Raw genomic sequence first — 20,349 nt, forward strand, 5'->3', positions numbered from 1 at the left:
GCAACAGTACATCCATAACCTTAGAGGTTTCCGTCACTCCCGCATTCACGGAGACATGAACCCACTATCGAGCATAAATACCCCCTCTTGGAGTTAAGAGCAAAAACTTGGCCGAGCCTCTACTAATAACGGAGAGCATGCAAGATCATAAACAACACATAGGTAATAGATTGATAATCAACATAACATAGTATTCTCTATCCATCGGATCCCGACAAACACAACATATAGAATTACAGATAGATGATCTTGATCATGTTAGGCAGCTCACAAGATCCGACAATGAAGCACATGAGGAGAAGACAACCATCTAGCTACTGCTATGGACCCATAGTCCAGGGGTGAACTACTCACTCATAACTCCGGAGGCGACCATGGCGGTGAAGAGTCCTCCGGGAGATGAATCCCCTCTCCGGCAGGGTGCCGGAGGTGATCTCCGAATCCCCCGAGATGGGATTGGCGGCGGCGCGTCTCGCAAGGTTTTCCGTATCGTGGCTCTCGGTACCGGGGGTTTCGCGATGAAGGCTTTAAGTAGGCGGAAGGGCAACGCGGGGGCCACACGAGGGCCCCACACACCGGGGCCGCGCGGCCAAGACCTGGGCCGCGCCGCCCTGTTGTGGCGGCGCCTCGTGGCCCCACTTCCTTTCCCCTCGGTCTTCTGGAAGCTTCGTGCAAAAATAGGACCCTCGGCGTTGATTTCGTCCAATTCCGAGAATATTTCCTTTGTAGGATTTCCGAAACCAAAAACAGCAGAAAACAAGAATCGGCTCTTCGGCATCTCGTTAATAGGTTAGTGCCGGAAAATGCATGAATACGACATATAATGTGTATAAAACATGTAGATACCATCAATAATGTGGCATGGAACATAAGAAATTATCGATACGTCGGAGACGTATCAAGGGGTTCGGATGATAACCTGAAGGTGGACTTTTTAGGCATAGATGCATGCTGGATAGCGGTCTATGTACTTTGTCGTAATGCCCTGATTAAATCTCATAGTACTCATCATGATATATGTATGTGCATTGTTATGCCTTCTCTATTTGTCAATTGCCCAACTGTAATTTGTTCACCCAACGTGCTATTTATCTTATGGGAGAGACACCACTAGTGAATCGTGGATCCCGGTCCATTCTTTACATCTGAAATACAATCTACCGCAAACTCGTTCTTCATCGTTCTTCGCAAACAAACATCATCATCCACACTATACATCTAATCCTTTGTTTTCAGCAAGCCGGTGAGATTGACAACCTCACTGTTACGTTGGGGCAAAGTACTTTGATTGTGTTGTGCAGGTTCCACGTTGGCGCCGGAATCCCTGGTGTTGCGCCGCACTACACTCCGCCACCATTGATGGCGTGTATTTCACACGTTCGTTGGGCAACCCCAAGAGGAAGGTATGATGCGCACAGCAGCAAGTTTTCCCTCAGAAAGAAACCAAGGTTTATCGAACCAGGAGGAGCCAAGAAGCACGTTGAAGATTGATGGCGGCGGGATGTAGTGCGGCGCAACACCGAGGATTCCGGCGCCAACGTGGAACCCGCACAACACAACCAAAGTACTTTGCCCCAACGAAACAGTGAGGTTGTCAATCTCACCGGCTTGCTGTAACAAAGGATTAACCGTATTGTGTGGAAGATGATTGTTTGCGAGAAAACAAGTAAAAACAAGTATTGCAGACAGATTTGTATTTCGAGATTAAAGAATGGACCGGGGTCCACAGTTCACTAGAGGTGTCTCTCCCATAAGATAAAAGCATGTTGGGTGAACAAATTACAGTCGGGCAATTGACAAATAGAGAGGGCATAACAATGCACATACATGACATGATAAGTATAGTGAGATTTAATTGGGCATTACGACAAAGTACATAGACCGCCATCCAACTGCATCTATGCCTAAAAAGTCCACCTTCAGGTTATCGTCCGAACCCCTTCCAGTATTAAGTTGTAAAGCAACAGACAATTGCATTAAGTATGGTGCATAATGTAATCAACAACTACATCCTCGGACATAGCGCCAATGTTTTATCCCTAGTGGCAACATCACAACACAACCTTAGAACTTTCTCGTCATCGTCCCGTGTGTCAATGCAGGCATGAACCCACTATCGAGCATAAATACTCCCTCTTGGAGTTAAAAGCAAAAACTTGGCCAGAGCCTCTACTAGTAACGGAGAGCATGCAAGATCATAAACAACACATATGTAATAACTTGATAATTAACATAACATGGTATTCTCTATCCATCGGATCCCGACAAACACAACATATAGAATTACAGATAGATGATCTTGATCATGTTAGGCAGCTCACAAGATCCAACAATGAAGCACAATGAGGAGAAGACAACCATCTAGCTACCGCTATGGACCCATAGTCCAGGGGTGAACTACTCACTCATCACTCCGGAGGCGACCATGGCGGTGTAGAGTCCTCCGGGAGATGAATCCCCTCTCCGGCAGGGTGCCGGAGGAGATCTCCGGAATCCCCCGAGATGGGATCGGCGGCGGCGGCGTCTCGCAAGGTTTTCCGTATCGTGGTTTTTTGCCTCGGGGTTTCGCGACGGAGGCTTTAAGTAGGCGGAAGGGCAGAGTCGGGGGCCGACGAGGGGCCCACACCATAGGGCGGCGCGGGCCCCTCCTTGGCCGCGCCGCCTTGTGGTGTCGCCACCTCGTGGCCCCAATTCGTATGCTCTTCGGTCTTCTGGAAGCTCCGTGGAAAAATAGGCCCCTGGGTCTTCGTTTCGTACAATTCCGAGAATATTTCGTTACTAGGATTTCTGAAACCAAAAACAGCGGAAAACGAGAACCGGCACTTCGGCATCTTGTTAATAGGTTAGTTCCGTAAAATGCACGAATATGACATAAAGTGTGCATAAAACATGCAGGTATCATCAATAATATGGCATAGAACATAAGAAATTATCGATACGTCGGAGACGTATCAAGCATCCCCAAGCTTAGTTCTGCTCGTCCCGAGCAGGTAAAACGATAACAAAGATAATTTCTGAAGTGATATGCCATCATAACCTTGATCATACTATTTGTAAACATATGTAGTGGATGCAGCGATCAAAAACAATGGTAATGATATGAGTAAACAAGTGAATCATAAAGCAAAGACTTTTCATGAATAGTACTTCAAGACAATTATTAATAAGTCTTGCATAAGAGTTAACTCATAAAGCAACAAATCAAAGTAAAGGTATTGAAGCAACACAAAGGAAGATTAAGTTTCAGCGGTTGCTTTCAACTTGTAACATGTATATCTCATGGATAATTGTCAACATAGAGTAATATAACAAGTTCAATATGCAAGTATGTAGGAATCAATGCACAGCTTCACACAAGTGTTTGCTTCTTGAGGTGGAGAGAGATAGGTGAACTGACTCAACATAAAAGTAAAAGAATGGTCCTTCAAAGAGGAAAGCATCGATTGCTATATTTGTGCTAGAGCTTTTATTTTGAAAACATGAAACAATTTTGTCAACGGTAGTAATAAAGCATATGAGTTATGTACATTATATCTTACAAGTTGCAAGTCTCATGCATAGTATACTAATAGTGCCCGCACCTTGTCCTAATTAGCTTGGACTACCAGATCTTTGCAATGCACATGTTTTAACCAAGTGTCACAATGGGGTACCTCCATGCCGCCTCGTACAAAGGTCTAAGGAGAAAGCTCGCATTTTGGATTTCTCGCTTTTGATTATTCTCAACTTAGACATCCATACCGGGACAACATAGACAACATGATAATGGACTCCTCTTTAATGCATAAGCATGTGGCAACAATTATTATTCTCATATGAGATTGAGGATATGTGTCCAAACCGAAACTTCCACCATGAATCATGGCTTTAGTTAGCGGCCCAATGTTCTTCTCTAACAATATGCATGCTCCAACCATGAAGGTGGTAGATCTCTCTTACTTCGGACAAGACGGACATGCATAGCAACTCACATGATATTCAACAAAGTATAGTTGATGGCGTCCCCGAAGCATGGTTATCGCACAACAAGCAACTTAATAAGAGATAAAGTGCATAAGTACATATTCAATACCACAATAGTTTTTAAGCTATTTGTCCCATGAGCTATATATTGCAAAGGTGAATGATGGAATTTTAAAGGTAGCACTCAAGCAATTTACTTTGGAATGGCGGATAAATACCATGTAGTAGGTAGGTATGGTGGACACAAATGGCATAGTGGTTGGCTCAAGTATTTGGGATGCATGAGAAGTATTCCCTCTCGATACAAGGTTTAGGCTAGCAAGGTTATTTGAAACAAACACAAGGATGAACGGTACAGCAAAACTCACATAAAAGACATATGGTAAACATTATAAGACTCCATACCGTCTTCCTTGTTGTTCAAAACTCAATACTAGATGTTATCTAGACTCTAGAGAAACCAAATATGCAAACCAAATTAGCAAGCTCTAAGTATTTCTTCATTAATGGGTGCAAAGTATATGATGCAAGAGCTTAAACATGAGCACAACAATTGCCAAGTATCAAATTATCCAAGACATTTTAGAGTTACTACATGTAGCATTTTCCAATTCCAACCATATAACAATTTAACGAAGAAACTTTGCCATGAATACTATGAGTAGAGCCTAAGGACATATTTGTCCATATGCTACAGCGGAGCGTGTCTCTCTCCCATAAAGTGAATGCTAGGATCCATTTTATTCAAACAAAACAAAAAACAAAAACAAACCGACGCTCCAAGCAAAGTGCATAAGATGTGACGGAATAAAAATATAGTTTCAGGGGAGGAACCTCGATAATGTTGTCGATGAAGAAGGGGATGCCTTGGGCATCCCCAAGCTTAGACGCTTGAGTCTTCTTAGAATATGCAGGGGTGAACCACCGGGGCATCCCCAAGCTTAGAGCTTTCACTCTCCTTGATCATATTGCATCATACTCCTCTCTTGATCCTTGAAAACTTCCTCCACACCAAACTCGAAACAACTCATTAGAGGGTTAGTGCATAATAAAAATTCACATGTTCAGAGGTGACACAATCATTCTTAACACTTCTGGACATTGCATAAAGCTACTGGACATTAATGGATCAAAGAAATTCATCCAACATAGCAAAAGAGGCAATGCAAAATAAAAGGCAGAATCTGTCAAAACAGAACAGTCCGTAAAGATGGATTTTATTAGGCCACCAGACTTGCTCAAACGAAAATGCTCAAATTGAATGAAAGTTGCGTACATATCTGAGGATCATGCTCGTAAATTGGCTTAATTTTCTGAGCTACCTACAGGGAGGTAGACCCAGATTCGTGACAGCAAAGAAATCTGGAACTGCGCAGTAATCCAAATCTAGTACTTACTTTTCTATCAAAGACTTTACTTGGCACAACAAAACATAAAACTAAGATAAGGAGAGGTTGCTACAGTAGTAAACAACTTCCAAGACACAAATATAAAACAAAAATACTGGAGTAAAAACATGGGTTGTCTCCCATAAGCGCTTTTCTTTAACGCCTTTCAGCTAGGCGCAGAAAGTATATCTCAAGTAACATCAAGAGACGGTGTGTCAACCTTACCTTGGGCTTTACCCTTACCTTTCTTATTGTTTTTCTTTCCCTTTGGTTTAGGAAATATATGATTTCCCCCTGGTATAGAGGTGAATTTCAGAGTGCCTTCTCCCACATCAATGACCGCTCCCAATAGTTTCAACAGGGATCTCCCGAGTATGATTTTTCCTGTTTCAATAACAAGATAATCAATGGATATTGTTCTTCCAAGAATGGTTGTATGCACACCTGCGGCTATTCCCTTAGGAATTATAATAGAGTTATCAATGAGAGTTATTTCTTCTCCTCCTTCATCGACTCCCCAAAGTTTCAAAGATTTATAAATGCTTTCGTGCATAAGGCAAAATTCATACATAATATCACAAGTAGGCATGAAGAGTTCGATCACCGATAACAATTTTAACAAGTAGGATCCCACAATGAAAGTTTAGAGTTCACTAAAACTTGTTCAAGACGATTACGAACGTGGCAATAGTTATCATCCAAGCGAGATGTACTTATCTCGAGATTGTTTAATCTACTATATATGCTAGTGAGGGCTGAATCAAAGTTATTAGCTGAATCATGTGATGCAACCAACTTCTTTATGGCATTAAAAGCTTGATCCCCATTGCAATGAAGGAAATCTCCTCCCACTAAAGTATCCAAAGCATATCTATAGCGAACCATAACACCAAAATAAAAATTACTAAGGAGCAAACTTAGAGTCATTTGAGGTTCAGTTTTACGATAAGAAGTAAAAATTCTAGACCAAGCATCCTTAAAACTCTCCTCATCCCCTTGTTTAAAAGTGAAGACTAATTCTTCAGGCGAAGAAGTAACATGTTCAGAGCTAGACATGGTAACAAAAGTAATATATATTTTTTTTTGTATTTTTAATATAGAGTGCAAGACAATAAATAAAGCAAACTAAATAAAGTAAATGCAAGTAAACTAATTTTTTTGTGTTTTCGATATAGCAAACAAGATAGTAAATAAAGTAAAACTAGCAACTAATTTTTTTGTGTTTTGATATAATGCAGCAAACAAAGTAGTAAATAAAATAAAGCAAGACAAAAACAAAGTAAAGAGATTGAGAAGTGGAGACTCCCCTTGCAGACGTGTCTTGATCTCCACCGGCAACGGCGCCGTGAAAAGAGCTTGATGGCGTGTATTTCACACGTTCGTTGGGCAACCCAAAGAGGAAGGTATGATGCGCACAGCAGCAAGTTTTCCCTCAGAAAGAAACCAAGGTTTATCGAACCAGGAGGAGCCAAGAAGCACGTTGAAGGTTGATGGCGGCGGGATGTAGTGCGGCGCAACACCAGGGATTCCGCGCCAACGTGGAACCCGCACAACACAACCAAAGTACTTTGCCCCAACGAAACAAGTGAGGTTGTCAATCTCACCGGCTTGCCAGTAACAAAGGATTAACCGTATTGTGTGGAAGATGATTGTTTGCAGAGAAAACAGTAAAAACAAGTATTGCAAGCAGATTTGTATTTCAAGTATTAAAGAATGGACCGGGGTCCACAGTTCACTAGAGGTGTCTCTCCCATAAGATAAAAGCATGTTGGGTGAACAAATTACAGTCGGGCAATTGACAAATAGAGAGGGCATAACAATGCACATACATGACATGATAAGTATAGTGAGATTTAATTGGGCATTACGACAAAGTACATAGACCGCCATCCAACTCGCATCTATGCCTAAAAAGTCCACCTTCAGGTTATCGTCCGAACCCCTTCAAGTATTAAGTTGCAAAGCAACGTACAATTGCATTAAGTATGGTGCGTAATGTAATCAACAACTACATCCTCGGACATAGCGCCAATGTTTTATCCCTAGTGGCAACAAAGCACAACACAACCTTAGAACTTTCTCGTCACCGTCCCGTGTGTCAATGCAGCATGAACCCACTATCGAGCATAAATACTCCCTCTTGGAGTTAAAAGCAAAAACTTGGCCAGAGCCTCTACTAGTAACGGAGAGCATGCAAGATCATAAACAACACATATGTAATAACTTGATAATTAACATAACATGATATTCTCTATCCATCGGATCCCGACAAACACAACATATAGAATTACAGATAGATGATCTTGATCATGTTAGGCAGCTCACAAGATCCAACAATGAAGCACAATGAGGAGAAGACAACCATCTAGCTACTGCTATGGACCCATAGTCCAGGGGTGAACTACTCACTCATCACTCCGGAGGCGACCATGGCGGTGTAGAGTCCTCCGGGAGATGAATCCCCTCTCCGGCAGGGTGCCGGAGGAGATCTCCGAATCCCCCGAGATGGGATCGGCGGCGGCGGCGCCTCGCAAGGTTTTCCGTATCGTGGTTTTTTGCCTCGGGGGTTTCGCGACGGAGGCTTTAAGTAGGCGGAAGGGCAGAGTCGGGGGCCGACGAGGGGCCCACACCATAGGCGGCGCGGGCCCCTCCTTGGCCGCGCCGCCTTGTGGTGTCGCCACCTCGTGGCCCCAATTCGTATGCTCTTCGGTCTTCCGGAAGCTCCGTGGAAAAATAGGCCCCCGGGTCTTCGTTTCGTCCAATTCCGAGAATATTTCGTTACTAGGATTTCGAAACCAAAAACAGCGAGAAAACATGAACCGGCACTTCGGCATCTTGTTAATAGGTTAGTTCCAGAAAATGCACGAATATGACATAAAGTGTGCATAAAACATGTAGGTATCATCAATAATATGGCATAGAACATAAGAAATTATCGATACGTCGGAGACGTATCAACCATCAACCTTCACGTGTTCCTTGACTCCTACTGGTTCGATAACCTTGGTTTCTTACTGAGGGAAAACTTGCTGCTGTACGCATCACACCTTCCTCTTGGGGTTCCCAACGGACGTGTGTCTTGCACGCCATCAATAGAGCAGGCATAGTTCATCCAGTTCTTGCTCAAGAACAGCACCAACCAACACACAACCAATCAACCACCAGAAATCATGGTGACCTGAGAAGATCAACCAAGACCTGGAGGTGAAGGGCTGTGACACACAAACCACAAGTCCGCATCAACACGATATTTCACTCTAGGAGCTGGAACAAGGTATACCTAGTTCCTGGAGAAGATCCAATGGATCTAATCCATAAATCATGCATGACATATGTCATGGGATTGAGCAGATGCTCAATGGGTAAATCATCATTTGGTTTTCACCAAGGATTACTGTAAGTTTAGAAGCCACTAAAACAGAAACCATCTAGATACAAATCATGTGCACAGAAGCTTGAGATCATGCACAGATGCACACACTAGCAAGATCTCATGCACAGACAGCACCAGTAGATGTATTGCAAGGATTAGCAGCTAACAAAGACTACACAGAAAATCCTAAGCATGCAACCATCAGGAAACCCTAGAATTCTTCACAGGCAAGCATATTGGCATTCATATTGATTATGATCCCCAAATATGCAAGCAAAGATGAGTAGCCAACAAGATCAAGCCAACCATGTGAGCAACCAGCCAGTAGCAAGGCTACTGAGATCACATCACACATAGAACCATCCAAAGCAAACCAAATAACAAAGCATCATTATCCAGAAAGGGATTCAGACTTCATTTGCTTGTCAAATAATCATGAAAAGCAAATTCATACACAGCAAGGCAATTAATCATCACTGCATAAGCAGTTCATCATTAATTAATTCATCCAAGCATGAATACATAACAAATTCATGCTATTTATTGACAGTAGCACACTGTGAGGCAACACAAGCACATGTCACTACATCCTAGCTCCTGGATCAAGTCCAGAAAGCTAGGGAGTGCAACAGCATACATACACAGAAGCAATAGCATGCTTGAGCAGCAGCATTAGTAAGCAAATAATTCACTTAGCCACAGAATTCATCAGCAACCCAGCCACTGACATGTAATTGATCAAATGGATCAATTGAATCAAGTCAAGCCACACAGATAGGCTAACCAACAGAAATAATTGATCCAATGGATCATTGGATTACACAGGAGGCACAGAAGCACCTCACAGGCTTCACTGGCATTCACAAGTGTCACAGATGCATAGCAGTACACCTAGACAAAGCAAGCATAAGATGCCAGTAAGCACGAGCAGGCTCATAAGCATGAACAGCATGGCATAGCAAGATCATAGCATGATAGGAGCAGTAAGCAAGCAACACATGGCATGCACAGCAAGCAAAACACACTGGCCAGTAACCAAGACTTGGTGAATTGGCCAGAGCTTGCAGAGAAGAGAAGCATAGAAAGCATAGGCAGCAGCAGCAAGGCTCTGCATGATCATAAGATCATCAGGAGGCCGTAGATCAAGAGGTAGAAGAAGCACAAAAGCATGGGAGGCGCACAGGCATGGAGATGAGAAGGAGGAGGAGCAGAGGACCTTACCCGCGCCTGGTGGCAGAGGCTATGGCATGGCGAGGCAGTGCTCGCGCGGCCATAGCAGCTGCAAAGCCAGGGAAGACGCCGGCGTTACGCCGCCGAACACGACCAGCAGCACGGCACCGGAGACGACGGCACAGGCGCTGCGAGCGCAGCACCCGCGCCGAGTCGGTCCTCGGAGACGCGCACACGTCGACGGCGAGGACGCGAGCTCGCCGGAGCTAGTCAATCGCCAGAGGCGATTCACCACGAGATCCAGAGAGGAGGCGATCCGCCAGAGGAGGAAGCAATCGAAGGAACCACGCGGACAGATCGATAGATCGTCGCGTGGCGTTTCAGATCAGGTAGGTGGCGAGGTCAGGGGAGCACGGAGGCGGCCGGAGCACGGCGGCGGCCATGGCGGCGACGCCATCGCCACGCGCGTGTCACATCCCGAAATTTTTTTAAATTTTGGAATGTCAAATAAAAATAAGTTTAATGTTGATTGTTTGAACTTGATTGAAAATTCACAAAGAATTAAAACTTTTTAAAAATTATTTACAAGTTAATTCCAAAATAGTATGTTTAAAGACTTTTGATTTTAAAGTATTTTCAAAATAAAACATATCCTTGCTTTCAAAGTTTTCAAATCCTTAATGGAATTCTTTTTAAGAAAATAAAACCCTGGAAAACTTTTCTTACAAAATATTACCCAAATAGCCATATAGGCCAAGTGTATATAATTATTATTTTATTTTCACAAATGGATTTTAAACAGGTTTCTTGTTTTCCTAAAACACTATTTTAGTTTTTATAAATTTTTATGAACTTGTTTGGTATGCATATTTTAAAACCATTCACCCATACCATAGTGGCATAATTGTAATAAAAAATAATAATTTATAAAATTTAAGTGTTTGTGTTATCCTATAGTTAGCAAAATAATTTTACAAATTTATAGAAATTTGATTCACTTAAATCATAGTTACGAAACTCATTTTATCAAAGAAACAAGTAACAGATAAAAGGAAAAGGAAACAGAAAAAAAAAAAAGCAAACGGGCCGGCCAGCCAGACCGACCGGCCCAGCAGGCGGCCAGGCCAAGCCCAGCCGGCCGACCGACCAGCCACCCTCGATCGGTTCGATCGGTTCGGTCAAGGAAGGAAATCCCGTATTTAGGAAATCTATCTCCACTTAAACATGTTTTTCTTGAGCTACACACTCCGAATTCAGATCCGTTTGTTTCTACGCTTTCCTAACTTCGAGGCCCACCTTTTCCACCGACCTATGCACTATATAAAGCCACCACCACCTCGCAGTTTCGTTTTCCCTTTCCTCCTCTCGAAACCCTACATCAACGAAATCTTAACTCGTTGTTTTGACCACCAAAATCACTTCAAATCGCTTCGGGCTCTACACGAAAGTTTTAGATCTCGTCAAGATCTTTCAATCCCGACCAATCTCATCTAAGTCCACCATACACGGATAATTTCGCATCGCAAGGCGTCAGGTCTGACAAAGGGAATTCTCAATTAGTAGTTTGTGCTCGTTCCACGAAATCCAAATTCCTTTGGTGAGTATGTAGATCTGATCATCCTCTACAACTTTCATGTTGGAAGTTTTTCGATTTGAAGTACCAATTTGTCGCTCATCTATAGATCTATTTCGAGTCAACCGGAGCCAAATCGAGTTTCAAAACGATCTCGAATCGTCATGACTTCAATACGGAAGTTGTTCCTCTCGTCAAGATCTTTCAATTGCCGCAAGTCTCATCTTGTTTCGTTTACCGAGCAAGGAGAAAAACGTAATACAAGATTCAGATCTTATAAGGTATAACCTAGATCTTGTCAAACTCATTATTTCATTGTAAAAAGTAAATTGTGCGTTAGATAGATCTATTAATTTTATACAACTTTGATGTACAAAGTTTTTCCATCGGAGTAAATTTTTCTGTCAACCTTTATGACGTCATCATGACATCAGCATAGTCAACTCGGGCTGGTCAAAATCAAAATACAGTCAGCGGTACAGTCAGCAGTACAGTCAGCGTCTCAGTCAAACTCGGTCAAACTCGTTTTAAATTTGAATTTAAATGCCAGATTTGTTGCACAACTTGTAAATTCAATATAAAATCAACCACTGGGCCAAATTTTACAAATTTTATATTTTCGGAAAGCTTACAATCTATAGTACACAATTGTGCAATAATACTGTATAGGTTTTGTGTTAGATTTTGCGTCATAATTCAAATAGTTAAATTAAGTCTTTTATACTATAAAATTTGTATAAAATAATCTACTGGCCCAAATCTTATGATTTTGTACTTTCTGGAATCCTCAGAATATGTACTACAACATGGAATAAAAATTGTACAACTTTGATACGTGCACAAACTTGCTTTAGTAAAATCTATTCAAATCTGTAATTCGAGGATAATTCAAATTCTATAAATCGTTTTCGAATAGTTCCAATTGCCCTATTCTTGTGTTACTGTAGCCTATTCAGGGAGGTCAAATTCATATTTTTACAACACATAATGCTTGCTGTAGCTAATTAATAAGGTTGTATATGTAAAGTAGATACTCGATTAATGGTTTTTCTAAATCAAATTAAATGCCCAAAATACCTTATTAACATTGCACATATCAGAGAACACATAATGCAACACTTTCACACCACCCCTCTTGTGAAGTTAAATTGTTGCATGCACACATGTCTATGATTGTTCATATCGAATGTTTGTTTATTTTTGTTGTCTTGTTTGATTATGATGTTGTTGTTGAATGGTGTGTTTATGTTGTGCTATATTCTATGTTATAGTTGTACGGAGAGGCACGTATTTTGATTAAGAGAAGTGAACGCGCTTCGACTACCAAAAAGGCAAGTGACATTCAAATCCTACTTATTTTAACTATGCATTAGTGTTTTGAAACTAGTATGCATGGTAGGATTTTGTTTTCAAAAGAAAAGTATTATGCTATGCTTAGATCCTAGTAGCGTGTAGCCACCTCTTAAACCCAACTTGCTAGGATTATCGGAAGTGATTTAAAAATGATGAAAATCTTTGTTTCACTTGTTGGTTGAAGTGTTGTTTGAAAAAAATAGAAAGTTAACAACCTTAATGAAACACCTGGGTGGAATTGGTGTGGCTTTGGATTATGTTGAGTGGCTACCTGGGGCTACATACCTGGCAGTGAAAACCATGGTATGTGGTGGTGACCTGGGGGGTGAGTGCACTTGTGGTTTGCCACCCAGAAATAAAGAGATTGTTATGTCTTCCGTGTTTAGTGTACTTCCAGTGCAGCCTTATGATATTATGGGCTCTGTCTTGATTTAGTAAGATGTGAGGGTTCAACTTGTTGCAAGACATTGGCTGGTAGCAGAATTATAGGTGGGAACGGGTCTTGCTGGTATGGTTGATCTCTTCTTCTGAAAGGTCTCGTCTCATTCTTCTCTCCGGGTAGAATGGGTCGTAAGGTGAAAGTGCACAACCTCTGCAGAGTTAAAAACTAAGATCTTAGCCGTGTCCCCGGTTATGGACAATTTGAGTCTCTAGACAACGAAGTACGGAATAATCTCATCACCTTTTTTGAATGATTAAAAGTTTGTGTAGAAACATAGGACGGGATTTTCCCAGGGCTACATACCTGGCAGTGAAAACCATGGTATGTGGTGGTGACCTGAGGTTTATCCTAGTTGAGTGGCCCTAGGGCTACGTACCTGGAAGTGAAAACCATGGTATGTGGTGGTGACCTGGGAGTTATCTTGACTTTGTGCCTTTTTGTAAAAATCTTTTCAAGAGTTATAAAATGTTTTGTTTTAAATAAAATATAGGATAAAATTGGCTTTATGCAAATTTGCCTAAACTCCACTTGCCAAATATCATGTAGATAGTCATGCCTAAAAACATCCACCATATAAGTGTCATTTGCCAGTAGATCGTTGTACTGACCTCCATTCGTGGGGCTGCATATTCAAACGTGCAGGATTTTCTGAGGAGAAGTACGTGGTAGGATCTCGAGTCTACATTCCAACATGATCTGCTCGTGGCACATGAAGATGATGAAGGCTCATTGCTGATTTACTTTCCGCCGTGTTTATTCCGAGCTAGTCCATGTGACTATGCAATTTGTAAGGTTTTATTGTACCCTCTGGATCAACGATGTAGTAAATTGATACTATTGCAATGATTACTATATTTTGTAATGTGTGTGCTATCAGTGATCCCGGGAATAGCACTATACACAGGTATCTTGCCTTTACTAAAAGGTAGGGTGCTACAGCGCGTCGCCAGAAGGGTTAGGGTTAGGTCGAGTGAGAGAGACGAGTGAGTGAGTGAGGTGGGCCGCAGTGGCGCCACCGACCCGTTATGGGACAAGCCTTAGTGGGCTGTCTCAATGGGCCAAGTTAAATGGGCTGGCCCAATAGGGGCCAGGGGTATTTTAGTCTTTTCATAATTTGGAAAATAGCCAGAATTTCACCAAATTTTAGTAAATAAAATACACCTCTAAAAATCCATTAAAAATTGGATTTGTGAATGAAAAATTATTCTTAACAAAAATAAAATAAGAAATAGAATTTAGGAAACAAATTCAAATTTTGGAATTTTATGAATTTGAATTAAGACTTGGAATTTTAAACTATTATTTCCTTGCATTTAAAAATCAAGGAAAAATCTCAAATAAGTTCAAATACTTATTTTCAAACATTTCAAAATGAAATTCTATTATTCCAAGCCATTTCTATTAAAGAAAGATATTTTCCAAAGAAAAATACTCCATTCTTTTTAGGGATTTCTATTTTCGTGCCCTCAGGTCCTTAGTTGTACTCAGTTTTCCCCAGCTCCTTAGTTTTTCCTCAATTTTCCCCAAGCCCTTGTCTGAACCGCAGAAGGAGCTCGGACGGAAGGAATCCGTTAAGTTGACCGTTCCGTGCCGACGAGTGGGGTCGTGTCGTTTGTGGGGTCGCGTCGTGCGGGACCGCGTGGGACGAGACGAGGCCGTGTTTGTGTGGCCGTAGCGTGTGGGGCCGTAGCGTGTGGAGCCGTGTGGGTCCGGGACGGGGGCACGAGTGGTTTCTGTCTCTTCCGCCCGCATTAGCAGTTTTCAATGTACCTTTTTCCTCTCTATCGCTCGATCTCATTCATATTTGATAGCCCAAATTGGTAGCAAATCTAGAGCAGCTTCTCCTTCGTTTTTTAACGCCATTCATTTCTTTATGCCTTCGTTTTTACCCAATCGGTAGGAAATCTAGGGCACAAATCCGGAGAAAAATATATAGGATAAGCTGCATACAAAGAACCAACATAGCATAGATATATTCAGGACAGATCCAAAAGTAGTACCGATAGATCCAACATAAGCTACAATTTACATGAAATTAAGCTGCTCTACGTATAGAGCAGTCACATACAGAGAGTGCAAGAGGGCACGTTCAACGCCTCCAGGTAGCGCGTGTGACTCGCTTGGAGGTTGCGCAGTGAATCCCAAGTGCTTTGTGTTTGGCCATGTACGCATGCACGTTCACGGTCCTTCCAACTCTAGCGCCACATCCGCCAATGGATTCAGCATGGTTCACCGGGAGTTGAAGTCGGTGGCGCGGAGCTTCCTGTTGCGTAAGGGGCACTTGTAAATGCCTCGAGCAAAAGGGCCATCGTAATGGCCGGACTGCAGCCTCCCGAGGACGTGACGAGTCTTGGTGTGGAAGGACTCGTCGTCGCCGTCGACGTCGCCGCTCCGCACCCGTCACGTAGCACCAAAGATCGTGCAAAAAACACGGAGTCAATTGCAACGATGATGGAACAGAGAGTGAACAAAAAATCATGCATGATAATATGGGCTCGAAAAAAAGAGGTAGCCTCGGCTACATTGGACACACTTATATCCAGGATTTGAGTCAGCAAACCAAAGATCATGCACAACAAATTTGTACACACCAATTGTTTACTGACCAAACCCTGAATCAATTTATGCCCAAATATTCATCATCATCGGCACAAATCTTAAACAAAAGCAAATCACAAACACTAATAACGCAAGATCTAACACAAAAGGATCGAACTAGGAACAGACGAACAATAATAACGCAAGATCTAACAAAAAAGGATTGAACTAGGAATGCAGACGAACCGTAATAACGGTAGATCTAACACAAAATGATTGAAATGAGATAAGAACTAGGGAACAAAGGGTTACCTCCGGCTCGTTGTCGACGATGGTGGTGTCGTAGGGGTTCTCCGGCGCGTCGTACCGCACCGGTTCGTACGGGTCCCAATCGACGGGGATCGGACGGTGGCGGCGGCCGATGCGCCGGCTGCTACGTTGGAAGCAGCGACAGGGGCCTGGACGGGGCGGCGGCCGATGCGCCGGCTGCTACGTTGGAAGCAGCGACGGGGGCCTGGACGGGGCGGCGGCCGATGCGCCGGCTGCTACGTTGGAAGCAGCGACAGGGGGCCTGGACGGGGCGGCGGCCGATGCGCCGGCCGCTACGATGGAAGCAGCGACAGGGGCCCGGACGGGGCGGCGGCCGATGTGCCGACAATGGGCATCTCATTCTTCTCCATCGCCGGCGGTTTTCTTCGGGGTTTTTTCTTCGGTTGTGGAGAAGATGATGGGACAGGAGAGGCGGTTGCAGTGAGCCAGTGAGAACGTGCGTCGAGGGAGAGAAAGAGGGGCTCTATAAAGACGAAGGTGGCGTGTACCGCAACACGCGTCCGCTATGCACGGCAACACGCGTCCGCTATGCACGGCCGCAGCGTGCACCGCTACCCGAGTCTAACCCCGGGACGTTTGGTGTACTCGCTATAACCTCGTGCCTTATACAGAAATTTTATCTCGTACTCAGTTTTCCCCTCGAGGACTTAGACCGGCAAGTGCAATATACTCAGTTTTACCCTCAAGTAGCTGGTCAACAGAGAGTCAACAAATGAGATTAACATAGCTAATTGAGTCATTTCATGCGCAAAAAAATCCAAAAAAATAAAAACATAGTGGCAACTACTCATGGAGTCTTCCTACGCAACCTGCCACCTAGAAAACCTTAACAAACATATATAAATCAAGTTTTACCATAAATTGCCACTTCTCGTAATCACTAGTGTAGCTATGAAGATGCATGGTTTTCCACCCAAACCCCTTTGCAAAACATCTTTCCCAAAACATAGTTTGTCTAAATGATGCCATAATTGTCACACTCATGTATATTTGAATTGCAAATAATTTGATGTAGCCCAATATGAATTATATTGTACAAAACACACATTTTTCATTTTGTAATTCTTTTGTTTGAATCCCTTAGTCTATTTACTATTTATGTGCCCTTGGATTCTTAGTACTACTCAGCTTTGCCCTCAAGTACTCGTCACAAATGCTCTGAGAAGCCCAAACTTATCCTGATTGGTTGAGCCGTTGTCACACGGATCGACTCCACGAACCGTTGATCCACTGATCTAACGGGCAGTATACCCCTATCCGTCTCTTCGTGGCAACCTCTGTCTCTCTCTCTCTCTCTTCGTGGCCACCCATCTCTCTCTCTCTCTCTCGTCGGTGGAGAATGCAATGACGAGTTTGCCACTTAATATATAGTATTGGTATAAACATGAGGCATACATATTTGCGGATTTCGGTGATTGCATTATTTGTCAGCCCTCTAACAATTATCAACTATCTTGAGCTGTCCTTTTCTTTTTAGGGAATATAGTTTGGGATATAGTATTGGCATTTTGAAACGGCCTAAAAGTGGTATAATTTTGTTATAAACATGAGGCATACATTTTTGCAGATTTCGGCGATTGCATTATTTGTCACCCCTCTAACAATTATCAACTATCTTTAGCTGTCCTTTTCTTTTAGGGAATATAGTTTGGGATATTGTATTGGTATTTTGAAGGGACCCTATTTTGAAAGGGATCCCATTTTGAAACGGCCTAAAAGTGGTATAATTTTGTTATAAACATGAGGCATACATATTTGCGGATTTCGGTGATTGCATTATTTGTCACCCTCTAACAATTATCAACTATCTTTAGCTGTCCTTTTCTTTTAGGGAATATAGTTTGGGATATGGTATTGGTATTTTGGAAAGGCCTAAAAGTGGTATAATTTTGGTATAAACATGAGGCATACATATTTGCGGATTTCGGGATTGCATTATTTGTCACCCCTCTAACAATTATCAACTATCTTGAGCTGTCCTTTTCTTTTAGGGAATATAGTTTGGGATATAGTATTGGTATTTTGAAACGGCCTAAAAGTGGTATAAATTTGTTATAAACATGAGGCATACATTTTTGCGAATTTCGGCGATTGCATTATTTGTCACCCCTCTAACAATTATCAACTATCTTTAGCTGTCCTTTTCTTTTAGGGAATATAGTTTGGTAATTTCGGTGAATGCACACACTAACTTTGAAAACAACTACAAGTACATCCCAACCGAATAATGGATTTGTAACTAGGTATCCCTTGTAACAACTTCTAGCGCCCGGTGAGCAATGATAAGAATCCGATCGTAATTATACAACAAAAAAACAACCAGCCATCGATTAGCTTGCTTCTTCAACTCGATCAGCTGCTCTTAATCGCTTGTTCATTTTCTTCAGCTTCTCCCTTCACTTCCACCAGCTTCGCATTGGGAGCATTAGGCATAATCGGAAGGTCCCTAATCGGAACGGCTCCTCTCTCCGCCGCATTCTCTACAAGCAAGTCCCCCCCTCCCAAATTGCGCCCCCAATAGCGCCAATTGATTCCTCGCAACCGAAGCCTCCGAACGTACACATCGATCCACTCGAAATGCCTCGCATTTCTTCAAGATCCGAAAACAACAACGTGAACCCTAAATCCCAAATTCGAGGGAATAACAAGAAAATCGAGAGAAAACAGAGAAATTGGAGCGAGATCTAACCTTATCCCCTCTCTATATGGCAAGCTCTCGCATGCAACGAACTCACGTCCACGGTTGCCGTTCTCGTCCGTCTTACGCATCGACCGCTTCGCAGGCTCCCGGCGTGGGCAGTCGTGGCATCTTGTCAAAGGCACGGGTCCATACCGCGGCCATGAAGAACGGGAGGTCGAAGAGAAACTAGACATCACCCGCGTGCCGGAGAAGGGCTGCCGCCGGCGGAGAAGAAGAACAATGGGGCGCGGAGAAAGAAAGGGGAAGCAATGGCACGGGCATGGGCGCGGGGCTAGCTCGGGCTCCCATTTTGCAACGGTCACCCGGGTAAGCCGTGGGTCCGGCGCTCTCACGTGGACAAGTTGTGGGTCCCACGATGATCTGGATAAGTGGAGACGTGTCCATCGCGGGGCACCAACAGCGGCCCCACTTGCCAGCACCAACCAACGTCAACTAAACGGGATTCCTTCCGTCCGAGCTCTTTCTGCGGGTTATAGACAAGAAGTTGGGGAAAACTGAGGAAAAACTAAGGAGCTGGGGAAAACTGAGTACAACTAAGGACCCGAGGGCACGAAAATAGAAATCCCTTCTTTTTATTCCAAAAATATAGAGGCAACTCTATTATTTCAAAATCATTTTGGAATGGATAATAAATCACAAAGGTAGAGAAGTATTACTTTGAATCATTTTACTTTATGAGAATTAAAGTGGTTTTACACATAAAAACAATTGCAAATTACTACCAAAGGCATAAATCTTAATTAACCTTAAATTGTAATAACTCATTGGGGTAAAGGGATTACACATAAAATAATACATTCATGACTGCATTATTTGGATTTTATAACATTGTCCTTACCGGACAATGATGCTTCTTACAGAACCCGAGGTCTAGGTTCCATCCACTGCATTGAACTGCACTATCTCGCAGTCCACAGGCAAGTTCACCCTTGCTCATACCAATTTGAGTATTTTCTATTACTTTAATGCAAAGCTATATACTTACCATTCCTGCATGGCAAATAAAATTTTACTTTTCCAACTATGAATATGACTATGTGGTTGGCAATGGAACCATGGTATGTGTTGATATGGTGGAGGTTCCATTGCATGGGTTATATTAACCTAGGAGTAATTACCAATGCCGTCCAGTGATTCTAGCGCCGTACATACCGCGTTAACCATGAGATCTATAATGGCTCTAGGGAAGCCAGCCGTATCTTTTCCCTCCTGCACGCCAACGGACCGGTAGAGCTGCGGGGTGTTGGAGGCACCGCCGTAGGTTGGGATATCCTTTTAAATCCCCATCCGTGTGTGATGACAGGCTCTACGGTCTATGATGGATTGTCCAAAGTACACCGTGAGTAAAGCCGTATTATCGGAAGATGTCTACCGGGGGTGTACGGTTGGACAAAAGGGTGGGTTTGCAGGGTCGCAGAGAAGGCGGTGTGGGCTTGGATTTTCATACCTGGCCTCACACCAAAGGAAGTGTGAACGGGGGCAAGTCCCTGCGGATGGCAAAAAGGGTGGGATCTCTTA

This window comes from Lolium rigidum, chromosome 5 (genome assembly GCF_022539505.1).
Source record: "Lolium rigidum isolate FL_2022 chromosome 5, APGP_CSIRO_Lrig_0.1, whole genome shotgun sequence".
Lineage (NCBI taxonomy): Eukaryota > Viridiplantae > Streptophyta > Magnoliopsida > Poales > Poaceae > Lolium > Lolium rigidum.